We start from the raw sequence: 26,085 nt of genomic DNA, 5'->3' as shown, positions 1-26,085 counted from the left end.
AAGGAGTTAGGTGTTATCCTGAGGCAACTTGATTCCATTCACTAAAATGGGAAATGGCATGCAGTGATGCTTGCTATTTAAACAGGATGTTCAGCCATAGGAGAAACAGTAGGAGAATGCTGTTCCTTGAGCTTGCTTGAAAGGTAAAGGATACTGCTAATATATGATTATTACATTGAGGTCGATAATACTGCTAGGTATTAAATGGAACACTGGAGCATTTGGACTCAGACAGGCAAGTGTTTATTTGCTGAGTCATGTCTTATGACATGGCAAGACACTGGGCCTGATACTGTCTTTCATCAACCAGTAAGATATCCACAATGTTAACTGATGTAGGTATGTATAGAGCAGTAGTGCAGTATGGGTAATGTTTGAGGTCTGTGGTTTCATAATTCTGTAAAGCACTGCATGAAGACTGGCCGTACTGCCATGTGTAGAGGGGTTTCAGTGCTTTCGGTTGTTATTGCTTACTGCACCTACACTGCAGATGAACTTGCCTGTTTGTGTTTTGCTTTATTTTAGTGTTTTAACTTTTTTTAATATAAAGCAACTAAGCCATAAAGAATGTTTTAAAGAACCAAGTAGAAGATGTAGCTTTAAATGTAATAATGAGTCAGGTACCTGCAATCCCAGCTACTCAGGAAGCTGAGATCCAAGGATCACAGTTCACAACCAGCCCAGACACAAAAGTCCATGAGACTCTTATCTCCAATTTAACACCAAAAAGTCAGAACTGTGGCTCAAGTGGTAAGGTGCTAGCCTTGATCAACAACAACAAGCTGGGTGCAGTGGCTCATGCCTGTAATCCTAGCTACTCAGGAAGCTGAGATCTGAGGATCGTGGTTCAAAGCCAGCCTGGGAACTCAAGAACATGAGACTCTTTATCTCCTTAATTTCAGTTAATCACTAGAAAACTTGAAGTGGGGCTGTGGCTCTGGGGTAAGGCTGTAGCCATGTGCTGAAGAGCTCAGGAACAATGACCAGGCCCAGACCCACAAAACAACAGCAAAACAAAACAATAGCTGGGTATGGTGCCTCATTCATGTAATCCTAGTTACTCAGGAGTCTGAGATCTGCCCAGCCTGGGCATTGAAGTCTCCAAAAAAATGCACCCAATAAACCTCAGGGACATTGCTCAGGACCTGAGTTCAGCCTTAAGACTGGCACATGCACATACACATGTGTACAAGCATGCATGCATGTGCACACACACACATGCAATGTAACAATGAAATGCATTCTCTATAACTAATGTAAGCTAATTAAAATAGATAGATAGATAGATAGATAGATAGATAGATAGATAGATAGATTTAACCTAGCCCATTTGCTAGCTAATTTAATTTTTTCATATTCCTATTTCCCCTTTTTATTTCTTCTTGACCGCCTTGATCTTTTTGAAAGACTTATTATGTCAGTCTCCTGAGTATGAGTTTTTCCTTTTAAAATTAAAAAAAAAAAACTATTTCTCCTCTTTTTTCTGCTCTTTTTCTCCTCTTTCTCCTTTTCTCTTTCTCTACTCTCCCCCCCTTCTTCCTGCTTCTCTTCCTTTTACTCCCCTTCTTCTTCTTGTAATAGAGTGTGAGCCAAGGGCCTTGGGGCTGCTATGCTCTACTACCTGAAGCATGCCCTTCTTTTAATCTTCAAAATGATCAAATTAAGAGTGCTGCAAAGATCCTCTTACATATTATATTCTCATACCAGTTTTTCACTAGTTATAAATTATTTTAAGTATATTTCATTTGAAATATCCAGACTTTTTCATTTATAAATTTCTATTCTCCTGTCCATTGTTCAACCATTAATTAACATGACTAATTGAAAGTTGCGTTAATTTATTTTATTTTATTGTTGGGTAATGTATAGAGAGGTTAAAGTTATATTCATCAAGTACTGGGTACATTACTTCTCAAAAATTGATACCCCTTTTCATATTTTTCTCCCCCTTCCCTCCCCTAACCCCTCCCAAAGTTAATTTTAAAACCAGAAAGTAATATCTTCCTAAACTTAGTTTAGTTGTTCATCAAACCAACTGGGAAGTTAAAAAGTAAAGTTGAGTAACAAGATATTCCTTCTACATAGAAACAATAAAGAATTCTTAGAGTTCAGAGTTAGATGGGATTAATGAGGTTGATGAGGTTTAGGTCTGGCTCAAAATAAAACTTACATAGTACTTGAAAGTATGACTAGGAGTTAATATAGTGACTAGACAAGGCAGAACATGGAGAGTGGAGACAAATGAAAGGAAAAAGCTTACACAGTAAAAGCATATTTTAAGAAAGGGTAAAGAGAACAGGATTTTTAGAGGGGCCATTTTGGATGGGTATAAGAACTTAAAAAAAACTAATTCTGCATGCTGAATGCAGTCCAGTTCTCTAAAAGGCTGCATGGTATTAATCTGTTCTTTTATTCCTCCAGAGAGCTGGAAAATGCCTCTCAGGAACCAGTCACGTGCCAGGTGTGCTGGTTAAAGCAAGTTTTGAATTACTCATTTGGGATCTTCTTATTGCCATATTAAAGTGGAAGGCTAATGGTATTATTGAGCAATTCCTAAGGAGTTCTGAGTCCAAAAATAGCATACAGCATTTCTAATCTAAACTGTACTTATTTTTTAATTTGGTGTTGCAAAGAAATGTTCTTGATTTTAACAGAGGACTCCATGAATGATACTTGGCAGTGCTATAGTCTCATTAGCAGGGGAACCCATGATGTTTTATGTTACCTGCCAAATGCGTTTTTATTTCTCTGAAGGTGATTTCATAGACAGATGGTCACTTAGAATATTTGTTGTGGCACATTGGCAGAATTAAAGCTGTAGAAAATTATGTCTGGCACAGAAAGGACTGTGGAACTAGACTAGCTTAGACCCTTAAAAAGTAACTGAACACCACCCCTGCCATTCCATACAAGGTGACTGCAGAATTTTTGTCTCCTCTTTCCGTATCTTCTTCAGTTTTTTTTGTGTACTGAACTTGGACTCACTTTTCTCATAGGTTATCTTTTTGTTCCTCCTTAGGAAATTATTTTCTATGAAGGGACTTCTACTTAAAAAGTGAGAAATAGAGTCTATGTGTTATAGGTTTTGTGTGTGTGTGTGTGTGTGTGTGTGTGTGTGTGTGTGTGTGTGTGTCCGTCCAAGGTGGTATCAAACTGTGACCCTCAGATTTCAGCGTCCTAAGAAGCCAGTATTATAGGCATGAGCCACCAGCTTCTGGCTCTCCCTGTGTTATATTAAGATGTACAATTTGCTATTTGATTTCTTGGTTTTTGTGTGAATCTTTAACACCCAAAGATAAAAATACAGTTTTGAGCATCATTTTACCATACCAGGATTACAGTGACCCATCTTCCCCTTTCCTTACCCCTGGGGAAGATGTTATTTTATTTAGCCAGGAACTTGGATCTAAAAAGTCACTCTGAACACTTCGTCACCTTTGGTACATGAACCTGGGCAATGAGACAGATCCTAGCATCTTTGCCTGACTCAAGTCATCTGGAGCTAACTCAAATGCTTCCAAAAATGTTGGGACAACGAACAGAGAAATTCAGTTATTTCTATTCATGAATTGAGGAGGTATTTAGTGAATATTTAACATTCAGTGATGGAGATGTGACAACTGTAAACTTGGTCCCTAGTTCAAAGATGTAGAAGTATTGTGAACAAACTAACACACTTAGATTTCAGTGTGATCAATATTAATTTAATGAATATGTGTTATATTCTTCTAAGCACATAATTTAAATTCCATTGCTTTTGCAAAGACACAGCCGGAGCTATATGTTAACACAAAAGAGAGCCAGAATACTGCTCTATAAATTCATATCCTCCTCTTTTATAGCCACTGAAAGGTTTCTAATAATAAAATAATAGTTTATCTTTATATCTGGATTTAAGTGTTTATATCTCTTTAGACTGCTGAGTCATAGTTTAACAAAATAAACACCAGGAAACTGATGCTTGAAAAAGGGTAGAATGGGGTCAAGTGGAAGTAAGTAAACAAATGATGAGTAGAATAGAGTGAGAGTACAGCAAAACTTTGATGCATATCCTAAAAAATTACAAAAAATGAGGAAGGGGTAGGTTGGGAGTGATGGATGAAAATGTTGATCAAGACACATCGTATTCATGAACTGCTTTGTTGAAAGGCAACTCACACACACACACACACACACACACACACAATTCTAGACTTCATAAAAAAAGACTGATGGCAAGTATTTTTCATAAGAAATAATTATTGAATTGCATTCTCTAGACCTTTGTTGCTCAGTAAGATTGATAAACTTAAAAAAATTCAATTGTCTAGGCACGCTAGACACATTCTGAGTACTCAGCCACAGATTAGTGGGTACCATCTTATACAGCACAGAAGAAGATCATTCCTGTCATTATAGAAAGTTCTTTTGGACAGGGCTACCTTTTTGTGAGTCTGTCCAGCAACTGAGATCCCTTTTCAACATTCATGGCAGCAATGGAACTCATGATGCAGAGTAACAGTGCTATTTAACCTTACGTCAACTTAATTCTAATTGGATTTATTTGATTGCTTTCATTTTGTTTCCTATATAATTAAGAAATGATAAACGTTTAAAAGCCCCTTTCTTCAAACATCTGAAGAGCTAAATTCCCATATTAGAAAAAAAATGCATGGCAGATAGGTAGTATCCTTCAAAATCTTCTGGAAACCATACTTATCTCCCACAATATCATAGTATTTACATCAAAAGACCAAAGTCAGCTTCGGGAGCTTGGCCTAGTGGTTAAAGTGCTTGCCTAGCATGCATGAAGACCCAGGTTCGATTCCTCGGTACCACATACATAGAAAAAAGCCGGAAGTGGTGCTGAGGCTCAAGTGGTAGAGCTCTAGCCTTGAGACAGTCCAAGGACAGTGCTCAGGCCCTGAGCTCAAGCCCAGGACTGGCAAAAAAAAAAAAAAAAGACCAAAGTATCAGCTTATTTAGTTTGTAATTGTCTAGCTTTTTTGTAAGCATATTAGATGTAAAACATAATTTTTTTCAAGAGTAGAGAAATTCAGCAATTCTGTACAAGCTCAGCCATCTCATCAAAGCAATAGTTAGTGCTACATTATTACTCTCATTTTTCCTTTCTGCATGCTATCTCCTTTCTTCCCTGCATGATGTGAAGAGGAACAACAAACTTTGGGTTTGGAAGACATACAGTGTATTTGAATTCTGGTTCCACCATTTATTGATTTTTTTGATCTCAGATAAATATTTAATCTCTCAGTCTCAGATTGCATCTCCATAAAAAGTGGAAGTAAGAGTAGCTGTCTTGATCTTAGCAGGATGCCTAGCACCAAATGTTAATCCCCTTCTCTTTTCTTGCTTGGTTCTTTTGTTTTCTTCTCTTAAGTTTTAGTGTTGTTGTGCCAGACTGCCTATGCTTAATCCTGTTGGTATATTTCAGAAATTAAGGTTTTACTTAAGTAAATACATGATGCACCCTTTTTATTCTTGTTACAGTTACACCCTTCACCGCATCAACCTACAGAACTACTGGAGAAGAGGGTTGTTGAAAAGGGATTGTTGACAAGGCTCTCCAGCACAAAGCCTCAGAGCCTGTATACTTTAATACAAATTATATAATCTGATTATGATGGTTATATAGTTATTTTAGAAGAAGTCTGGTAAGACTTAATCTTGAGTTTACTGAAACCAAGATTTATTTTTACATTCTTTAAAGTAGTCAAATTAACTTTTAAAAAAGGATAATGTTTATAATATTGAAAATGTTCCAGGCTTGCTTGCCAAAGTCAGTTTGGCAGTCAGATTGAGTGAAGGCCTATTTTATTAGGGGCCTTCTTTTAGAAAATTTGTTATATTATAAGTGAACCAATTTTAGAGTGTTTCGCCTCATAGAATGCACTGTACAGTCTTAATACATGTTAGAATGAGGCTTAGTTATCTTTTACTTTAATAATACATTTCAAGAAACAATGCCTTCTTTATTTCATAATGTTACTTAACATTTTGCATGAAGCAAAGATATCTTTATTACCTCCTTTTCTTTTTACTGCAAGTTGTTTAGCAGGTACTGAATAGTGAAGAAAAAAATAGTTCAGGTTTTCTGTTTGGTTAATATTTTTGAAAGACTCTAAAATATTTGGCAAAAGATAAAACTTAATAATAATAATAATGAAGACATTATTATGGATCAGTTACATCTCTTGTGCCAGAAAAAAGGCCATTGTTATCTACTGGAATTTCTTTCCAAACTTAAGTGGATTGTTAGGTATAATTTTAAAAAATTTATAGAACTTAACATTTAGAGGAGAATTTTGGTTACTCTATTGTTTTGGGGTTCGTTTCAGCAAAACTGGCTGTACAAAATACATTTTTTAACTCAAACCAGATATTTAATGGTCCGTTTGGTATTTCAGAGTCTAAAATATAGCCGAGTATCAGGGGCTAATATCATCAGCTGGCCTTGTATCAATATTCAAACCTCAGTAAATAACTTGTTTGGTGAATGAATGTGTCTTCTTTTTGGTTGTTGAAGTCCATATACTTAAATGTTTAAAGCACTTCATGAAGTTAAGTTGATCACTACAGCCATAACTTGTAGTCTTTTAAGAAAAGAATGAGTTGAGTAAATAATACTCTCAGTTGTAACAAAAAAAGGTTTAGAGTGTATATTATGTGTGTGTCTCAGTGGAGATGAAATAATACAAGAGCTTAGAGGAAAGATCATGGGAGATGACAGGGTGGGTGGGGGTGGGCTGTACAAACACAGATGAGAGTTTCAGCTGCTTGATATATGTGAGCAAACCTGGAGGAGCCCAGCTGGGATGGAGGCAAGGCAGCTGTCTCGCTTGTCTGGAGTCTGTCAGGGGACATTCATCTTATTTTACCTTTGAAGGACAATATGCTTCATACCCAGTCCAAGAAGATTACTCCCCTAAAACGGTAGATTCTGAATACTGTGTAATCATCAGAAAGAAACATAATACTATCAACTACTTTATATGCAGCAATTACATAGTTCTGTATAATTCTTTGGTTCACAGATATAAAATTCGTTAAATCTTTTTTTGGGGGGTGCTGTTTTGAATCTTCAGGGCCTAACAAGGTATCTGGTCTTTAAAGACCAAGGAAGGCTGGGGCCAGGAGTTTGGCCTAGTGGTAGAGTGCTTGCCTAGCATGCATGAAGACCCGGGTTCAATTCCTTGGTACCACATACATAGAAAAAAGCCACAAGTGGTGCTGAGGCTCAAATGATAGAACTATAGCCTTGAGACAGTCCAAGGACAGTGCTCAGGCCCTGAGCTCAAGCCCAGGACTGGCATAAAAAAGAAAAAGAAAAAAAAAAAAAAAGACCAAGGAAAGGAGGGAAGGAGGGAGAGAAAGGTCTGCTTACTTATCTAACTTTAAAAGGGTGTTGAAGTGGTACTCACTAGACACTATATGGAAAACTACATCTTGTGAGTGCAGATGAAAGGGAAAAACTGGGAGAGAGTGAGGGAAGGGGAGACATAATTCAAAAGAATTGTATCCATTACCTGACTCGTAACTGTAACATCACCTCTACAATAGCAATAAAATATTTTTTCTTTTTTTTTAAATTTTTTTTCTTTTTTTTTAATTTTTTTATTGTAATTAGTAAAAGGGTTACATGATATTTGCCAGATAGAAGGTGCATTAATTCACATACATTGATACCCTTTCACATGTCTTGGTACCCATTTCCCTCCCCCCCCACACCCCCCACCCGTCTTGGTTTTCCCCCCTTCCCTATCAAATTTCAAATATCCAAATACAAATAAATTCAATATATCAGATAACAAAGTGAGATACTATACCAATATGAGATAACCAAGGGACAGCAAAGGAGATGAGAGACAACATAGTACATTAAGGACAACAATCATTCATTATATGGCTTTTGTTTCAATATCCTGGAGGTCCTTTCAATTAGCTTCACATTATATGGCCTTATGTATCAAGTGAAAAAAAAAGTGAAAAAAAGAGATATTTGGTCTTTGATAAATATTTAGAAATCAGTTGTTGAATGGACATATCCATCAAACTTTCCTTATGGAGAGCTCAATTATATAGGGTGAGAACCAGACTTTCTGGTATAGCACACATAGTTAGGTAGTTCCAGATAGCAGGAGGAGGTGTAAATGGATTCCACTGCTAAATTATTATTGTTTGATCCATCTATGGGAATATGACTTCTTCTTTAATCGTCACACCCCAAATGTACTTGTTCCTGACTTTAAAAAGCAAACAAGCAAACAACAACAACAACAACAAAGAATCATAACCTCACTGGTGAAAAGAAAAGGAGCGAAGACAGATGTACAGACCATTACTCCATAGTGTTTGGGCTTCCTTTATGCTTGATTTCTAGATCCCTAACTTGTAGCAGAAAGGTGTGGATGGCCTAGGAAACTATGGACCCCAGAGAGAGCCAGCCTATAAATACCCTTTTATTGTTCAACCCTGGAAACCTCTGGGATGTTTGCTAATTTAAAGTGACATTAGGTATGATCAAGGAAGAATTGTTCATTTGTATTTTTTTGAATTTGAGAGCTCAAACCAAACTTGATCCACGTTGTAAATGAGTTTGCCAAGTGAGTTGGCTTAGATGCATTAGTTTCTTTCCCATATTTGAGTGGCAAAGGGCTCTGCTGCTTATGGGTAGTTTGCAGTTTAACTATGATGTTTTCTACAGGGATGTAAGCAATATACTGTGTCTAAGTACTATGTTGTAGTATTTGGAGAAAGCAAAGGTAGACACATAAGTGCATTCATTCCTTCAGACCCAACTTGTGTGTCTGTGGTCACCTAGACATGCCCAACTCCTCTTTCCAACACACTGCTTTCATTATGTCACCTCTCTGTTCAGATACCTTTAGTTTCCCTAACTTCCTTGACATGGCTTTAGAAGTTTTCCTTCAAGAGTAGAGCGTGATGCTGGGTGTGGTGGCACATGCCTGTGATCCTAGCTACTCAGAAGGCTGAGGTCTGAGGATCGCAGTTCAAGGCCAGCCTGGGCACTAAAGTCTGTGAGACTCTTTATCTTCAGTTAACCACTAGAAAACTGGAAGTGGTGCTGTGGCGGGTAGGGTGGTAACCTTGAGCTGAAGACCTCAGGGACAGCACCCAGCAGTTCAAGCCTCATGACACCCACTCTTGCAAAAAAAAAAAAAAAAAAAAAGTGTAGAGTTTGATTTGTAGGGGAAGGAAGAGTAGCTCAGGGAAAAAAGCGCTCCTGAGCAGGAACCAAGTGACAGGTCTCAGTGAAGGAGTTTACTCTAACTAGTAGTAGAATTTCCTTGCAGGTGAGAAGTTTAAGCAAGAAATGATTGTCTTTGTGTCCACTTCTTTTTTTGATTCTAGCTAATACTAAATATTTAGGGTTTTAGGTATTAGTCTGAAACTTTGTTTTTGAGCTGCCAGCAGTGACCCAATACGTTACCAGAAACTAAAACTGCATCTTTATAAAGTTACTGTTAAGAAATGATTTTAGGGTCTGGGAGTTTGGCCTTGTGGTAGAATGCTTGCCTAGCATGCATGAAGGCCCAAGTTCAATTCTTGGTACCACATACATAGAAAAAAAGCTGGAAGTGGTGCTGTAGCTCTAGCCTTGGGAAAAGCCCGAGGACAGTGCTCACGCCCTGAGTTCAAGCCCCTCGACTGGCAAAAAAAAAAGGATTCTAACTGTATCATTTTATTGTTATAGGGTTTCCCTCTAATAGAGTTAAGCTCCACATTGTACTTTTTCTCCCCTACTTCTTTTTTTTCATATATTTTTATTGTAATTAATATAAGGGTTACATGATATTTGCCAGATAGATGGTGCATTAATTCCCATACATTGATACCTTTTCACATGTCTTGCCCCATTTCCCTCCCCCCCCACCCCTACCCCTCATCTTGTTTTCCCCCGTTCCCTATCCAACTTCTTTACTCATGTCTTCCTCCGACCCAGATCTTAAAATGTTCAGTAACCTTTGAATCTGGTGAGGGTTTTGACTTGAACAGGGTAGAATCCTTTCCAGCGTTCCATGTTCTTAAGTTAGTTAAGTTTAATAGGCTCTTCTGGCCTTCTTATGGGCTTTTCTTGGATCAATTATTAATGATTATTATTCACATGTTATTAAGAACCTATATATTATATTCTCATTAAATATGTTTTGAACAGGGCTCACAGCAACAGTCTGGCATGGAAAGGCTTGAGTTTAATGGTAAGTATTTTATAATTCAGTGTAACCTTAAACTGTAACACACTGAGTTGTTTACTTTGTAACCTCCAACTAAAACCATGCAAATTTAACTTTCTTGGTTAAGGAAGATTTTTTAAAAATAAAAGTTGCTTTTCAGTCTCTTAAAAATGCTTTAAATATTTTAATCAATTGTCCCTTTCAGAGGCTTAATTGTTTTGTGCTATTTTTATACTGTTTCCCCCTCCAAAAAAAATTAAAGAAGGAAAGAAAATAAAAGACATTCTTAGAGTTCTTTTAGGGAATGTACATTGTAGAACCAATGTATTTTGACTTCTAGTGCCCTCTTATCCTATAATTGGCAGAGATAAAACATGTTTGAAAATTAATTTCCCATGCCATGCCTTCCTCACCTCTCCCCAGATAGCAGAATAGCCACCTTTTAACTAGAGATCTAGCAAGGCTTTGGGATGAATACACCCTAGGAAAAGTAGCTCACAAGAAATGACACCTTGAGACCCCCCAGTCTCTTCCATACCCACCCTGTTTTATGCACCTGATTCTTCCCTTGGTGACTCAAATAACAAATAGCATCATTTCTTGTTCACTGCTCAGGGCCACTCTCAACAAATAAAAGAAAATTTTCTGTTTAGGCCAAATGGAAAGAAAAGCTGTTCCAGTCTGATTTGTTCCAGCTCTTTGAGTAGTTTTGAGTCTGTGGGGGATAGGCAGATATCACATACAAATCACGTGCAAAGTAGAAGAGGTCCCATAAGGGTGCAGTTTTGCTCTGTGGCACTTCCATCAAGGAGACATCCTTACTTTCAGGCGTTTATCTTTCGCCAGGAAGTGTGGGTGGCATTGCCATGGGGATTTGTAAGTATGTGCGCACTGCACATTTCTGCCAGTGTTTTCTGTGGTCTTTTATTGTATCTTCTCAGCAATATTCCTCATGTCTTTAGGAGGAAACTGCACATTATTTAACAGCAAAATTGAAAGTGAGGTTTATTTTCAGCTAATTAGTTCTCATTAAATGCTTGAGTGAGTTTTAAAGTAGATGCAATAAGAGACAGCAGAGGGAATTCTACAGTCAGGCTGCCTTATTAATGGTTATTATCCACATACTGTTCAGAGATAAATATACATGAACACTCTAAGCATTTACTAGTCATGTTAACACAATTCTGTTTTCTTCTGTAGATTGGCATATTCCTATCAGTTAAAGAGAATTTATACTTCATTGTTTTAAGTTAGATATTGACTTTTTTTTGGTCAGTGCTGGAGTTTGAACTGAGGGCCTCATGCTTGCTTAGGAAAGTGTTCTACTGCTGAGACACACCTTTAGTTCTTTAATACATAGATATTGACTATTAAAATGATAGGGATGCATTTGTAAGGAAATGGAAAGACTTAGAAAAAATCATATTAAGCCAGACTCAAAGGAACATAGGCCCAATAGTCTCCCTCATTTGTCATAATCAGTAGAAACCTTGGGCTCTCCTAGCAGAGATTTACAATAGAACAAAATCTAAAAATATAAGGCCAAATACTATGACACTAAATGTAAGGACCTCCAGGATAAGGAAACAAAAGCCATATGATGAGTGATTGTTGTCCTTAATGTACTATGTTATCTCTCAAATCTTTTGCCATCCCTTGGTTATCTCATATTGTTGCAATATTTCACCTTGTTATCTGATATATTTTATTTGTGCTTAATTGGTTATTTGATCTTGGATAGGGAAGGGGGGAAATCAAGATGAGCCGGGAGAAGGTGGGAGGGAAATGGGGACCATGTCATGAGAAAGGGTATCAATGTTTGTGAAGTTATGCACCTTCTATCTGGTGAATATAATGAAACCCTTCTATTAATCACAATAAAAAAAGAATTAGACAAAAATTACAACTCTTTCCTCAAAACAAAAAAAAGATAGGGATGCTATGACCCAGCAATTCCACTACTTGGCATTTACCCAATCGTCCAGAATCCACTAGTACAACGATGTTCATTGCAGTACTGTTTACCATAGCAAAGACATGGAACAACCCAGATGCCCCTCAGTTGATGAGTGGATCAACAAGATGAGGTATTTATACACAATGGAATTCTATGCTGCAGTCGGAAAGAATTACATCGCCCCATTTTGTAAGGAAATGGAAAGACTTAGAAAAAATCGTATTAAGTGAAGTAAGCCAGACTCAAAGGAACATAGGCTCAATGATTTCTCTCATTTGTCATAATCAGTAGAAACCTTGGGCTCTCCTAGCCGAGATTTAAAATAGAATAAAACCTGGATATGTAAGGCCATAGGATGAGGCTAAATGAAAGAACCTCCAGGTTATAGAAACAAAAGCCATATAATGAATGCTTGTTGTCCTTAATGTACTATGTTATCTCTCATCTCTATCCCTTGGTTATCTCATATGGTTTCAGTATTTTACCTTGTTATCTGATATATTGTATATATGCATCTTTGGTTATTTGAAATCGGATAAGGAAGGGGGGAAAACAAGATGAGGGGTAGGGATTGGGGGGAGAAATGGAGACAAAGACATGAGAAAGGGTATCAATGAATGTGAAGTAATGCACCTTCCATCTGGTGAATATAATGTAACCTTCTATTAACTATAATAAAAAATATATGGGGAAAAAAAGATAGGGATGGTCATTATTGTGAGTCTAGATAGATATTCAGAAAAGTAAATTCAACGTGTTTGGATGGTTGATTCATTTTATTTGGTTATTTTTAAATAAGACATCTAAAGTGTCCTGTCAAAGTTTCAAAATTGGAAGTAATGGACATTTTGAAGTGACATATCTCTTTTTCTCTTACCTATAAATATACCAGTTTTGCATGAAAAATAATCAACTATAAATGGATTCAGTGTATCTGACTAATCATGTAAATGGAAATTTAGTTTTACCTCAACATTTTAATGTAGGTTATTTAATATTCAAATTTTTATATTCTGTTATATATGAATCCCATATAATTTGTGATTTTAAATAACATGACCTTTCTAAGGTTTTTAATAATGAATATTATTATTACTTTAAAATGTCCCATAGATTAAGGCCTCTGAATTTAAAGATCTCTTAAAATATACAACCTGACACTTCATCATGCACTATACTTATGTCCCTATACTTATGTCCTGGGTGAAGAAAATTGGCTGAAATGGCATTAAATTGCATAAGTTAAAGTTTATAATTAAAGCATGGCTACATGCTAGGCCTGGTGCTATATTTACATGCGTTCTCCAGTTTAATCTTGAAAACAACCCAAGAAATTTAGTACTACTATTGTCATTTCTATTATATAGGAAGAAACCAAGGTCTGAAAAAGCTGAATAGTGCAACATTCATTAAATAGTTAATGGTGTACATACAGTCCTTATCTGTTTGACTTGAAAATTTGCTTCTTAATAACATCTCTGTGCTATACAAATATTAGATAATTGGGTTTTATTACAACTTATATATCTTTTTCTATAACTTAGTGTCAATAGTAATTCAAGAAATAATTATCAGTTGCTTACTATATAGTAGGAGGGTTCACTCTGGCAATCACAAAATAACACTGATCACAAAAATAACCATGAGGAAACAAATGACATATCTTAGGCTGGCATGGTGACTTTGGGATTATGTAAGCAGCCTCCTGACACTGGTGCCTCCTCCAGACTCTGAGAAAACTCCCTAATTTCTGCACCATGTGTGTGTCATGTCTTTGTTGTACTTCAGCACTTTAGCTAGAGTGGGGTACACAGTGGGTTCTGAGTGACAGTAGTAATTAAATAAAATTTCACCTATCAAGATCTTAAAGATCCATGTACTTTTTAAGTTTTTTGTTATTATAAAGGTGATGTACAGCGGGATTCTAGTTCTTTCTGAATACATTTCCTTTTGGACCTTGCTCTATATCCCAGTATTTTTCTCCTGTCCCCACCCACAAGTTGTGTAGTTCATTTTCAACAGTGCCTGGTGAGTACCGTTGCTGCATTTGTTCACTCTTTGTCCCTCCATTGTTGGGGTCTTTTTGGGTTTTGCTTATTTTGGTTTTTTGTTGGCTGTGGGGCTTGAACTGTGGGCCTGGGCACTGTCCCTGAGCTCTTCAGCTCAAGGCTAGAGCTCTACCATTTGAGCTACAGCACCACTTCCTGTTTTCTGGTGGTTACTTGGAGATAAAATTCTTGGGGACTTTAGTGCTGGAGCTGGCTTTGAACCAAGATACTCGATACTCAGATCTCAGCCTTCTGAGTTAGCTAGGAGCCACCAGCACCTGGCTGGTTTTTTGTTTGTTTGTTTTGCTTGTTTGTTTTTTTAAGTGTGTGATGGAAGTTTCAATATTCTTAGTAGGCAGGAAGGTGTTCTGCCATTTAAACCACACCTTCAGCCGTTTTTCTTTCCTTTGGCTTTAGTTATTTTTCAAACTGGACCCCATATTTTTGCCTGGGGCTGCCCCAGACGGTGATCTTCCTTCTGTCTGTGCCCCTACACAGCTGGGAAGACCCATGTCATATTAGTCATTTGGGTAGACATGGCTACAACTACAAGAGAAAATTATCCATTGAGTCTTACCTTGAATATATTACCAACATGTCATTTGATGTATTTTCCTGATCTTAAGCTAACTTAAGCTAAAGTTCTACTTAACCTTTTAATGTTTTAGCCAAAACTAACCTCTGGTAATAGAAGCCTGTACGTTGATTATATCTGGAGGAATGATGTGAATATTCGTTGGGAAGAGGTACAAATAAGTCTTTGCAGTGTTGATAAATACCTTGGTGCAAATGGTGGCCACATGGATATCTAAAAATGTGAAAGTCCACTGGACTGTATGCTTCATTTCTGCATCTTTTACTGAAGGCTCCGCTCTCCAAGACTCCATCCTAAAATTCCGTCCCATCAACTGAGGGACATCTAGGTTGGTTCCATATCTTTGCTATGGTGAATAATGCTGCGATAAACATTGATGTGCTAGTGGATGTAGTATGCCCTAGTTTCTGGATGGTTGGGTAAATGCCAAGTAGTGGAATTGCTGGGTCATTGGGAAGCTCTATGTTTAGCCTTTGAGGCACTGCCATAATGCTTTCCATAGTGGTTGAACGAGTTTGCACTCCCACCAACAGTGTAGTAGTGATCCCTCCTGGCCACATCCCCTCCAGCATCTGTTGTTATTAGTTTTCTTGATCCTGGCCATTCTAACTGGAGTGAGGTGGAATCTTAGAGTTGTTTTGATTTGCATTTCTTTTATGGCCAGAGATGTTGAGCATTTCTTCATGTGTCTATAGGCCATTCTTATTTCTTCTTCAGAGAAGACTCTCTTTAAGTCTTTGGCCCATCTTTTAATGGGATGGTTGTTTCTTTGGAGATTAGTTTTGGAGTGATTTAATTTTTTGAGCTGTTGATATATTTTAGATATGAGGCCTTTGTCCGTTGTATGGTTGGTGAAGATCTTCTCCCACTCTGTAGGCTTCCTAACTAATTTACTAGCTATGTCCTTTTTTGAACGGCAAAGATAATACCATGTTCATTTTATGTCTAGTATAGAGTGGGAGAGGGAATCAGGTAGGCAGAGGAAGGGAGATGATGTCCTTTCTTTGCTGAGATCATCTCTGCTTTATAATTAGCCCAGTTCCATTCTTGAGTTTCTACCTTGAGGTAGAAAAAATGAAGTGGAGTTGTGATTTCAGAATCTTAATAATAAAAACATCGAGTAATAATTTGTGACAAACTTACATCTGTGCACAAATCTTGCCCTATTTGCTTTCCCACTAGCATCTTTGCAAGCCTCCCACCTTCCTATTTTGGTACTGGAAAGCAGAAATTATATCTTTTACTTTTTACTGTTCGACAGTTGCTTGGTGAATTGGAATTTGGGGGAAGACATGACAAAAGGACTGATTTAATACTGCTGAGAAAATAAAGGGCTGTCCTTGAGCAGCCCTCCTTGGGGAAAGGCAGTAATACATCTTCCCATCTCTGTGTCAAAGATGTATGGTAAAAGTAAGCCAAGATTGCAGAAAGATTTAAGTTTTCCATCTGGAAGAGACAGATTTAAGGTCAAGGAGGAAGAAATAGAAAAGGTGATTTGAACATTTATGACAAAAGCCCTTCCCCCAGCCCCACTCCCTCTCACTTGAATACATAGTGTTCAGTTGGCTTGGAGGTATACATGAGTTTGCTATGTTAGAAAGAATGTGTGCACAGAAGTGTAAGGAAATTCCTGCAGTTGTCCTCTTAGGAAGTTTACTTGAAAGACTTTCACAAGTTCTTTTAGGATCTTTGTTCTCGACTGTAGTTTAGCATGTATATGCCATGGAGAATTAATTCTGATATTTGGTTGCCATAAGCGGCTCATTATTCACACAATATCAGATGCCATATATTTTGTGGAAATGGACTTTAAAGTTCCATTTTTCCACTCAACACAGGGCTTTATTATACAAAATGAACTCTAGGATATGGAAACAAGAGGTTTATCTTTGTGATTGTTTTTCTTTATGTACAATGTTATTTCTTTTCTCCTTTTTTCCCTTTATGGTTAATCTCATGTGGTTACTGTATCTAACTTTGTTACCTGATATATTGTATTTGTTTATTTGAAATAGGGAAGGGAAGTAGGGAAAATAAGTTGATTGGGAGGGGGAAGAGAAAGGGAAACAAAAGCATGAGAAGGGGTATCAATATGTGAGAAGTAATGGATAACTACCTGATAAATGTAACTAACCCTTATATACATTACCCCTACAATAAAAAAGAAGAAGAAATGCCACAAAGTAAAAATCCTAGATTTTAGATAAAGGATAACCTTGAAATTAGCCACAGGAATTAGAAAGGAATGTGGATATGAGCATATAAAATGATGCTTATGGAAATGAACTCCAATTCCAAGAAATGGAAGCAAGAGTTTTTTGATTGTGCTGTTTGCAGTTCTCCCCCACCCCATCCCACCCATTCCCTGTTGTCATCCTTTTTTATTTCTATACCCTTTGTCTTAAGTTTATCTGTTTTGGGAAAGGGAAGGGGAGGTCACAGAAATAGTGGGACAAAGGGTGAAACAATGCAGCAGTGATACTCATTAGATACTGTGTTGAAAATGAACTTTACAAGTTGCTGAGGAGGGGAGTCAGGGAAAGTGGGAGTAAATGAGAGGAGTAACACTTTTCCAAAAGAAATATACATATTACCTTACTTATGTAACTGTAATCCATCTGTACAGTCACCTGTATGATAAAATTTTTTAAATAAAAATAAAATTTAAATGTAGGTCCAAGAAATAATGTTGAAAATGTATCACTGAGTAGGAAAAGTATTTGCTACAGTTGTAGTGTTTCATGCCTTTAATAAAAATACTTAACAATTATAAAATGTACAATATAGTGTGATTACAATTGTGGTTTATGAAGAAATTATGGCAAATACATAAATATTATATAACACTAAAAAATCATGTTGTTAGAAGATTTGAACTTTCTGTAAAAGTCCATAATCCAAAGTGGTAATATTTTATGCATCTAATATCCTGATAATGTGTATATTTAATATCTGTCTATTTAGGCACAGAGGAAAATGCTGAAAGGAAACAAATCAAGATTTACAGTAGATTTATTGGTTTACTAAGGATATGGATGATTTTCCAGTCTTTAAGAAAAATAAAAACAGCATTCAAACAGAAAAAAAAAATCTTCTCACCAACAGTTTGTTCTTTTTTTGTGTGTATGCATCATGGGGCTTGAACTCTGGGCCTGAGCACTGTCCCTGAACTCTTCAGCTCAAGGCTACCCCTTATCCCTTGAGCCACAACCCCACTTCCCATTTTCTAGTAATTAATTGGGTCTTTAGCTTTGAACCAAAATCCTCAGATCTCAGCCTCCTAAGTATCTAGGATTATAGGCATGAACCACCATTCCTGGCTTTGTTCTTTTAAACATTGAAGTTTACGTGGTTTTTCATGATGCTGGGAATTGAACCCCAGACTACATGCCAAAGGTGAGCATTCTATCTCATAGCTACAACCCAACTCACAGTGTATAATTTATAATAAATGAAACATTGAATGAACAGTCTATCAGAATTGAGTTTTGTTGACAGTACTAGAGTTTAATCTCAGGGCCTTTTACTTGAGAGGCATGTGCTAGTCCATAGAGCCATGCCTTGAACCCTCCCCCCTTTTTGATGCTGGTTATTTTAACTTAGGGTCTCACTTCCTGTACAAGTATAAGCCTAGACTACAGTCCCCCTATTTTAAGCTTTTTATTGTAGGTGGGATGACAGATGCATTTGACCATGCCTCACTTTTCTATATTGCGATAGAGTCCGGACTTTTCTGCCCAGAGTGGCCTGGAATAACAGCCCCCTGATCTCTTCCTACCATGTAGCTAAGATAACAGTCACATCCCACTTCACAAAGCTATGGGTTTAGGAAGGGGTTTCAAAAATTTTCCTGTTCAAATTGTTCTCAACCCATGGTCCTCCCCATCTCAGTCTCCAAGTAGCTAGGATTATAAACATGAGCCACTGGCATGCAGCCAAAGGTAAAAATTTTAAGTTAAAAAATTGGCTTGACCTACCTTTCTGAAATAGTAGAATGACAGACTCAGGAAAAGTGCTGTGGGACATTTAAAATAGCCTTTTAAATATAAGCACTCTCATTCTTTGCTTTTCTGGGAAAATCCAGTAGGTTGACAAACCAGATGATTCCTGACTATTCCTTACCATAGGCATCTGATAAACAAGCATTATTTCCCTCAGAATTTTCACTTCTGACACATAGCAGCATCAGAGTACGATTGACATCAGCAGTTTTTCCATCTCCAAGTTCATCTAAAGTTAGCAACAGAGGAGGAGACTTCTTTCACCGAACAGTTCATCTGGCTATTTGAAAAGCTCACCTCTTTAGCTTTTCGTATGAAGAACATTGCATTTGACAACAGTTAAAAAGCATTAGCTCTTGTCTACATTATGGGAGGATTCTTGATATTGACTATTCACATAAAGTATTAGAAACTTTGATTGGAGGAAACAGTTTACTAATTTATATCTGAACAGTGGCTAAGGCATGAAGAACGTGAGTTTAAGGCCAGCCTAACTACATAGTGAGCTCCAAGCCAGCATCAGCTACGTAGTATGACTCTTCCTCAAAAACAAACCAGCAGACTTCACAGGAAAATGCCATAGAACTTCACAACAGGAAATGGGTCTTAAAAACAATCCAACTCTATTTTACACGTGAAGAAATTAAAGCTGAAGAGGTTAAAACTTAACTTGGAAAACTTAGTTTGGAAACAGGTCTTCTGAACTCCCATTTGTGTTCTTTTTAAACACATTATCCATAGTATAAGTTCTCTAAATATTGTTACTTGGCTGTTGGGCATTGTTGGGTAGATACATACATACATACATAGATACATACATACTACAGATATAGATGTGTAATCATAATTACATGTGAATCCAGGTGAATTTAAACCAGGTGGAGGGCATTGCTCAAAGATGGAGGTGTATGCTGAACATGCATGAGGTCTTGGATTCAATGCCTAGCACCACCAAAAAAGAAAATGAAATTTTATTTTGTCCCAGTGGCGGAAGTTTCCCTAGTGGCAGAGTGTGACAAGGACATCACAATAGCTTGAGAACCTGTGGCTTCAGCATGAAGAAGATTCTTCATTTTTCTGGCAGAAAATTCTTATGTGTCCTTAATCTAATTCTTTGAAGCTTAATTGATTTTTGTTCTCTCATGTTAATCTTAGTCTGTAAAAAAAAGTCTTTTCTACCAGGACTGTTTTATTAAAACTGACCATGTAAGAATTTTACTTTGCAAATTTTTGCTTTGCTTTAGCATTATTTAGCTTTGTAAAAGTGAATTATGTCTTTCACAGATTTTTAAAAAATTGTTTTATTATCTTTCAGTTCTTGTAGAAGGGAGTTGCCATTCAACAAAGCAGTTTATGAATACAGTGCGTCTTTTCAATGTCATCCCTTTCAACATTCTCAATCACCCCTCACAACCCTTACAGTTCTTAATTTTTTAAGATATGTATTGAATTTTTTTGCCCTTTAACAAGACAGTTTTTCTGTTCGGTGCATCTTGATTTAGTGAGCTTTTGACAGTTACATTTTTTTTCTTGTGGTGCTGGAGGTAGAAGCCAGGGCCTCACTAAGCCAAGATAAGCTTTCTCCTATTGAATTATATGCACAGCCCCCAACATTTTATTTTTTAAGTTAAACATGAGAAAGCCTAGTTAAGTTACAATTGGTTTCATTGGAGTATCCTTAAAAGCGTAAGTAAAGCATTTCTGTGGCTGTCTGAGGACAGCCTTCCCCAGTGAAATGAAGACATAAGAGCAGCTGCAAGGTGTGGCTTATCCTCCTGGAACTCATCTGGCTACAGTGGATTTTCATTCCTCTTTAACCCTTTCCCCTCCTCCCCACCATGTTGTTTTGTTAACAGGGGTGACTTTTAACCTTCCAGATTCAACCTTGTACAATCCCAAGTAATTTTGTAAGAGCAAAGTAAATTCAAACTATGTAAGAAATAAATTCAAGGAAGATGAATACAGCCCAACACTGTAGGCAACTCACATCTGTAATCCTAGCTAATCAGGATGCTGAGATCTGAGGATCATGGTTTGAAGCCAGCCTGGGCAGAAAAGTCTGTGAAATTCCAATCTCCAGTTAACCACTAAAATACCAGAAGGAGAGCTATGGCTAAAGTGACAGAGCACTAGCCTTGAGGGAAAGAAAAAACAAAAAAACCCTCAGTGACAGAGCCCAGGTCCTGAGTTCAAGCCTTAGGATGACTACCAAAAAAGAAAGAAAAAGAGAATTTAGCCTGGTGGTAGAGTGCTTGTCTCGCATGCACAAAGACCTGGATTTGATTCCTTTGTACCACATCCATAGAGAAAGCCAGAAGTGGTGCTGTGTGGCTCAAGTAGTAGAGCAGTAGCCTTGAGAAAACCCAAGGACAGTGCTCAGGTCCTGAGTTCAAGCTCAGGACTGGCAAAAACAACAAAAACAAAACAAACGAAAGAAAAAGAGATGAGGGAGAGATGGGAAGGAAGGAAAAAGAAGAATAGCTAGGATTACAGGCATGAGCAAAGAGTGCCTGGCTAATTTTTATTTTCTTTAAGTAATTTTACAGATAATTTACCATTCAATAAATCAGTTTATGAATACAATTTATGAATAAATTTATTTTAATTTTTATATAGAAAAATCCATGCAATTTTGAAAATTAGCAGCATTTGTGTGTCTTTTTTTGACTAAAATGAAAATAGTAAAATATATGTGTTGAATTGGGCTGAATATTAAGCCACAGAGACATAATTTCTTCCCAGGTAACTGAATGATCTCTGTATTTTATTTTTGTTTTTGTTTTTGCCAGTCATGGAGCTTGAACTCAGGGCCTGGTCACTGTCCTTGGACACTTTTTGCTCAAGGCTAACACTCTACCACTCAAGCCACAGCTCCACTTCTGGCTTTTTCTGAATGTGGTACTGAGGAATCGAACCCAGGCTAGGTAAGCAGGCTAGGCAAGCACTCTACCACTAGGCTATGCTCCCAGCCCCTCTTTGTATTTTTTTTTCCAGTCCTGGGGCTTGAACTCAGGACCTGGGCTCTGTTTTTGAGAGCCTTTCTGTGCTCAAGGCTAGCACTCTACCACTTGAGGCACTACTTATGACCTTTTCTGTTTATGTGATACTGAGGACTCAAACCCAGGGCTTCATGCATGCCAGACAAGCACTCTACCACTAAGCCACATTCCCAACCCTGATTATAATCCAAATTACCATTAACTCCAGGGGCACTACTACTGTCTTTAATTCATAAATAAATCTCAGACAGAGAAAGTCAGGAACATAAGTGCTGGCACTAGCACACACACACAAAAATAAAAATATTCAGCGTAATTTTAAGCATTTCTCAAAGCATATCATTGTATACAAATACTAAACAACAATTAATATGGAAATACACTCAATTCCTAGGACATATCAACTGTTTAACTAAAATTCCAGCTTTTGTTCTTTCCAAGCCACAAGTATTCATAGCAATAGATGCTTGTAATTTTGATTCATTAGCTAGAAGATTTTCAGAGGCATTCAGACTCATTAAAGGGAGATTAAAAGTTTACCTAGATTTCTTTCTTCCATGACCCCTGATCTAGCATCATTATCTTTAGCATTTACCCTTTCTAGTTCAACCTGCACATGCTTCCTGACCAGTCTTCCCAAAGTACCATTTTCTTCATGTCAATTCTTGCCTGAGGAACTTGGCAGCTCCTATTTATGTTATTCTTTTTGGTCTCTAGCGTTCTCCCTTGCCCTTCAGGCAACCTTTAATCCTTCTCTCATAATAGGGACATACTGGCCTCAAGCCATGCTGCTGCCTAAAGTGTCTGACAGTGTTTGCTTTCTTCCTCTCTGCTCTTATTTGTATGTCTGTCTGACTTCTGTGTTCTTTGAGTCCCTGCTCACATTACACTTCTCAGGTGAAGTTTCAGTTTGCTCTTTGGACTCTTTGGTTTAATGTTATTGTCTTACTCCCCATACACTTGAATTAAGCCTCTAAGTTCTAATTGCTCTGCCTCATTATTCTTGTCTAAGTGGTTTATATAAAGGTCACATTTTTCCTAGCAGATTTCATGAAGTGTTAAATGGGGTGACTCTTAGAATTTCTTATAGTTCTAAGAGTCTTTTATTCTAATTGGGCTTGTGACTGTGATGCTGCTTTTATACTACTATAGTTATTATTATTATTATGGATTTTTTAATTTATCTGTTTTTACAGTGTTGAGGATCCAATACAGCTTACACATGCTTGTCAAGTTCTCTGCTATGGTGCAATATCTCCAGTTCTCACTCATTTCCTATTTTATATTCAGGTCATAGCAAGTATCATTGACTTTTACAAAGTCAACCCTGCAGGCTCATCGTGCTTATGAATAAAGATATGCTGTATTTTATTCCACATGTGTCTTATATATTATTAACTGATGCTCTGATACCATATTCAAAGGAAGTGATATGACTTGACACTATTCAAGTAGCCAGACACTGGTGGCTCATGCTTATAATTCTAGAAACCAAGCTGAGATCTGGAGGATTACAGTTTGAAGTCAGCCCAGGCAGAAAAGTCTACAGGACAACACTCCTATTAACCAGCAAAAAGCAAGGCTTGAGGTGAGGCACAAGTAGTGAAACTCCCAGCCTTGGAAGGGTAAGGTCTTGAGTAAATCCTGTTTGTCACCAAAAACAAAGATCATTCAGCTGACAAACTTTAGGGCCAAATGCCTATTCTACCTATTCATTCTTTTGATTTCTAAGTTTGCTGTTCTCTTAACAGTGATTTCTTCATGCTCAAAGTATTTATTAAGGTATGCTAAATTTCTTTTTTCTAATATTTATGAAATATTTTGTGACTATCGGGTACTCTATAAATGTTAATCTCCCACTGCCAGCCTTTTCCTCCTTCCTAGCTTTTTGGCCTAGAAGTTGGGCCTCGGTTCAGTTATTTCTAGACATCACAATGAGCAGCACTTTGAAGTCGACATCTCTTAAACATTCAGGAAATGCATTACGCAAGGAGTTGTGGTTATTGTCGTCCTTCATATCACTTGACACAGACCATAAACATTTAGCTCTGGTAAATGAAAAATGGCTTGGAGTCCAGGCTTAGCTTGTCTCAGGATATCTGTTTCATCGTCATGATAGAGCCCAAGTGTGCCAGTGATGATTCATGGAAATATTTAATGATGAAGAATGGCTTTGTTTTTGTTGGAAATCTTTTAAAGAATGCTCATCAAACTGTGGATTTGTTATTTTGAGATACTTTCTTCCTAACATAACCAGTCTAAAGAACTGCATTTATTACTTGCAGAGTATCCTCTTACAAAAGACAGTGTGTAACTACAGTCTCAAACGTGCTTTCAAAGTGTATTTCTTCTTTGCATTGTTGTTTAAAAACATACAAAACTACCAGCTGCTGGTGGCTCGCGCCTGTAATCCTATCAACTCAGGAGGCTGATATTGAGGCTTGAGGTTCAAAGCCAGCCTGGTCATGGAATTCCATGAGACTCTTATTTCCAATTAATCACCAGAAAACCAGAAGTGGTGCTATGGCTCAGAGTGGTAGAGCACTAGCCTTGAGATGAAGACCTGAGTACCCAGGACCCATGACTGACCAAAACAACAACAACAACATACAAAACCATTTCTTATAGACTTCATTATCCTGAGTGTGAGAATTAGCTGGGGCAGTGGTACTCAGTAGACACTATGTTGAAAATGAACTGTACAACTTGAGGACAAGGACGGGAGGAAAACCTGGAAGAGAGAAATGGGAAGCGGTAACATTGTCCAGAAAACAATATGCGCATTAACTGACTTATGTAACTTTAACCACTTCATACATAATCTTTATAATAATAATTTAGGGGTTGGGGATTTTGTTCAGTAGAAGAGCATTTGCCTCTCAAGTGCAAGGTCCTGAATTCAAGTGGTAAGGCCCCTTAGCTCTGGGGAAAGAAAACATTATAAAAGATCAAAAAGAAAAAAGCCAAGAAGCAAAGCAACTATTATAACAATTAAAAACTAAATTAAATTAATTAATTTAGAAAAACAAAGAGCTGAGCCAGGAGTGTGGCCTAGCATGCATGAAGCCCTGAATTAGATTCCTTGGTACCCCATACACAGAAAAAGCCAGAAGTGGTGCTGTGGCTCAAGTGGTAGAGCTCTAGCCTTGAGAAAGCCCAATGACAGTGCCCAGTCCCTGAGTCCAAGCCCCAGGACTAGCAAAAACAATAAAATAAACCTAAGAGCTAGTTAGAACTTAACAAAACTCACACTGTCCTTTGGTCTTAATTCTTCAGGTGAGTCAAGAATAGAATCTTTCAGTGTGATAAGAAGTCTGTATGTTTCTGTATTCTTATTCCCTTCCTACAATTTCCCATGGTCTTCCCAAAAATGGTTAGAACAAAGTGAAAGGCACAAAGAAAGAACATTTATAACTTTTCTACCCTTTTTCTCAATTTCCTGTTAACTTTTCTCCTCTTAAATTTCTTTTTTTCTATTATCTTTCTAACAATTTTCCTTGGCCTCTGGATGTCCTCCCATTATCACAGGGAGCCCACTGTGTCTCCTACTCTTTCTGAGAACTTTACAGTCTCATTATTTGTTCCCTGAGTGACATATGTGCACATACCACAGTTCACTGGTCATCAGAGTACAGGGGCCAAGGTTCTCAACTGCTATTACTAGTCTCAAGCGTGAAGTGCCAGGGACAATTTATTACTATGAGTACTCAAGTTTGTAAGTGCTTTTTTTTTTTTTAAAGCAGATTTGAGTTTAGCCCTAAAATAGCGTGTCTGTCACTGCTTGCATACAGAAATGCTTTCTTGAGGGAGAGAAAGTGACTATTGTAGTCTGCTGTTGGGATGTGCACAGCCCCAGCTTATCTCAGTCACAGCCCGTGGGAGTGAATCTGGAACATGCAAAGGTCACTGTTCTATAGGCTTTTTCTCCACATGGAATGATGGAGTGACTAAATCCCTGAGAAAAAAAAGAACAGGCAAAAAGTTGCACTTTGAACTACTATTGCTTGTTTGGGCTTGTTTGTTTCTTTGGCTGGGTGGTAGCTGATACCATTTTGACCATATGGGATGAAGACAGTTTTTTTTGACCCTGGAGTTTTTCTTTCTAATAGAAGGTTACGTTTGTTTTCTTTCACTAAAGTTGTTAATTAACACAGTTAAGGTGAACATCATCCAAGTAGGCCTTTATATTAAATAGATATTAAAAGAAGCAAATCTGACAGGTTTTACAAATAGAGGAAGACTCCTTTTGATCAAAGAAACTTTGGGATGATTTCCTTGCTTTACCCCCATCC

The 26,085-nt window shown here is 37.4% G+C and overlaps 1 protein-coding gene across 4 annotated transcripts in view; it reads left to right on the top strand.

Moving 5' to 3' along the window:
* Nucleotides 1–26,085, top strand: part of Disp1 (dispatched RND transporter family member 1) — a 153,756-nt gene that overhangs the window by 101,524 nt on the left and 26,147 nt on the right. The window lies entirely within an intron of this gene.

The sequence above is a fragment of the Megascapheus bottae genome, chromosome 10, assembly GCF_031878675.1.
Source record: "Megascapheus bottae isolate mThoBot1 chromosome 10, mThoBot2.hap1, whole genome shotgun sequence".
Classification (NCBI taxonomy): Eukaryota; Metazoa; Chordata; class Mammalia; order Rodentia; family Geomyidae; genus Megascapheus; species Megascapheus bottae.
This window is presented reverse-complemented; position numbering and strand designations above follow the sequence as displayed.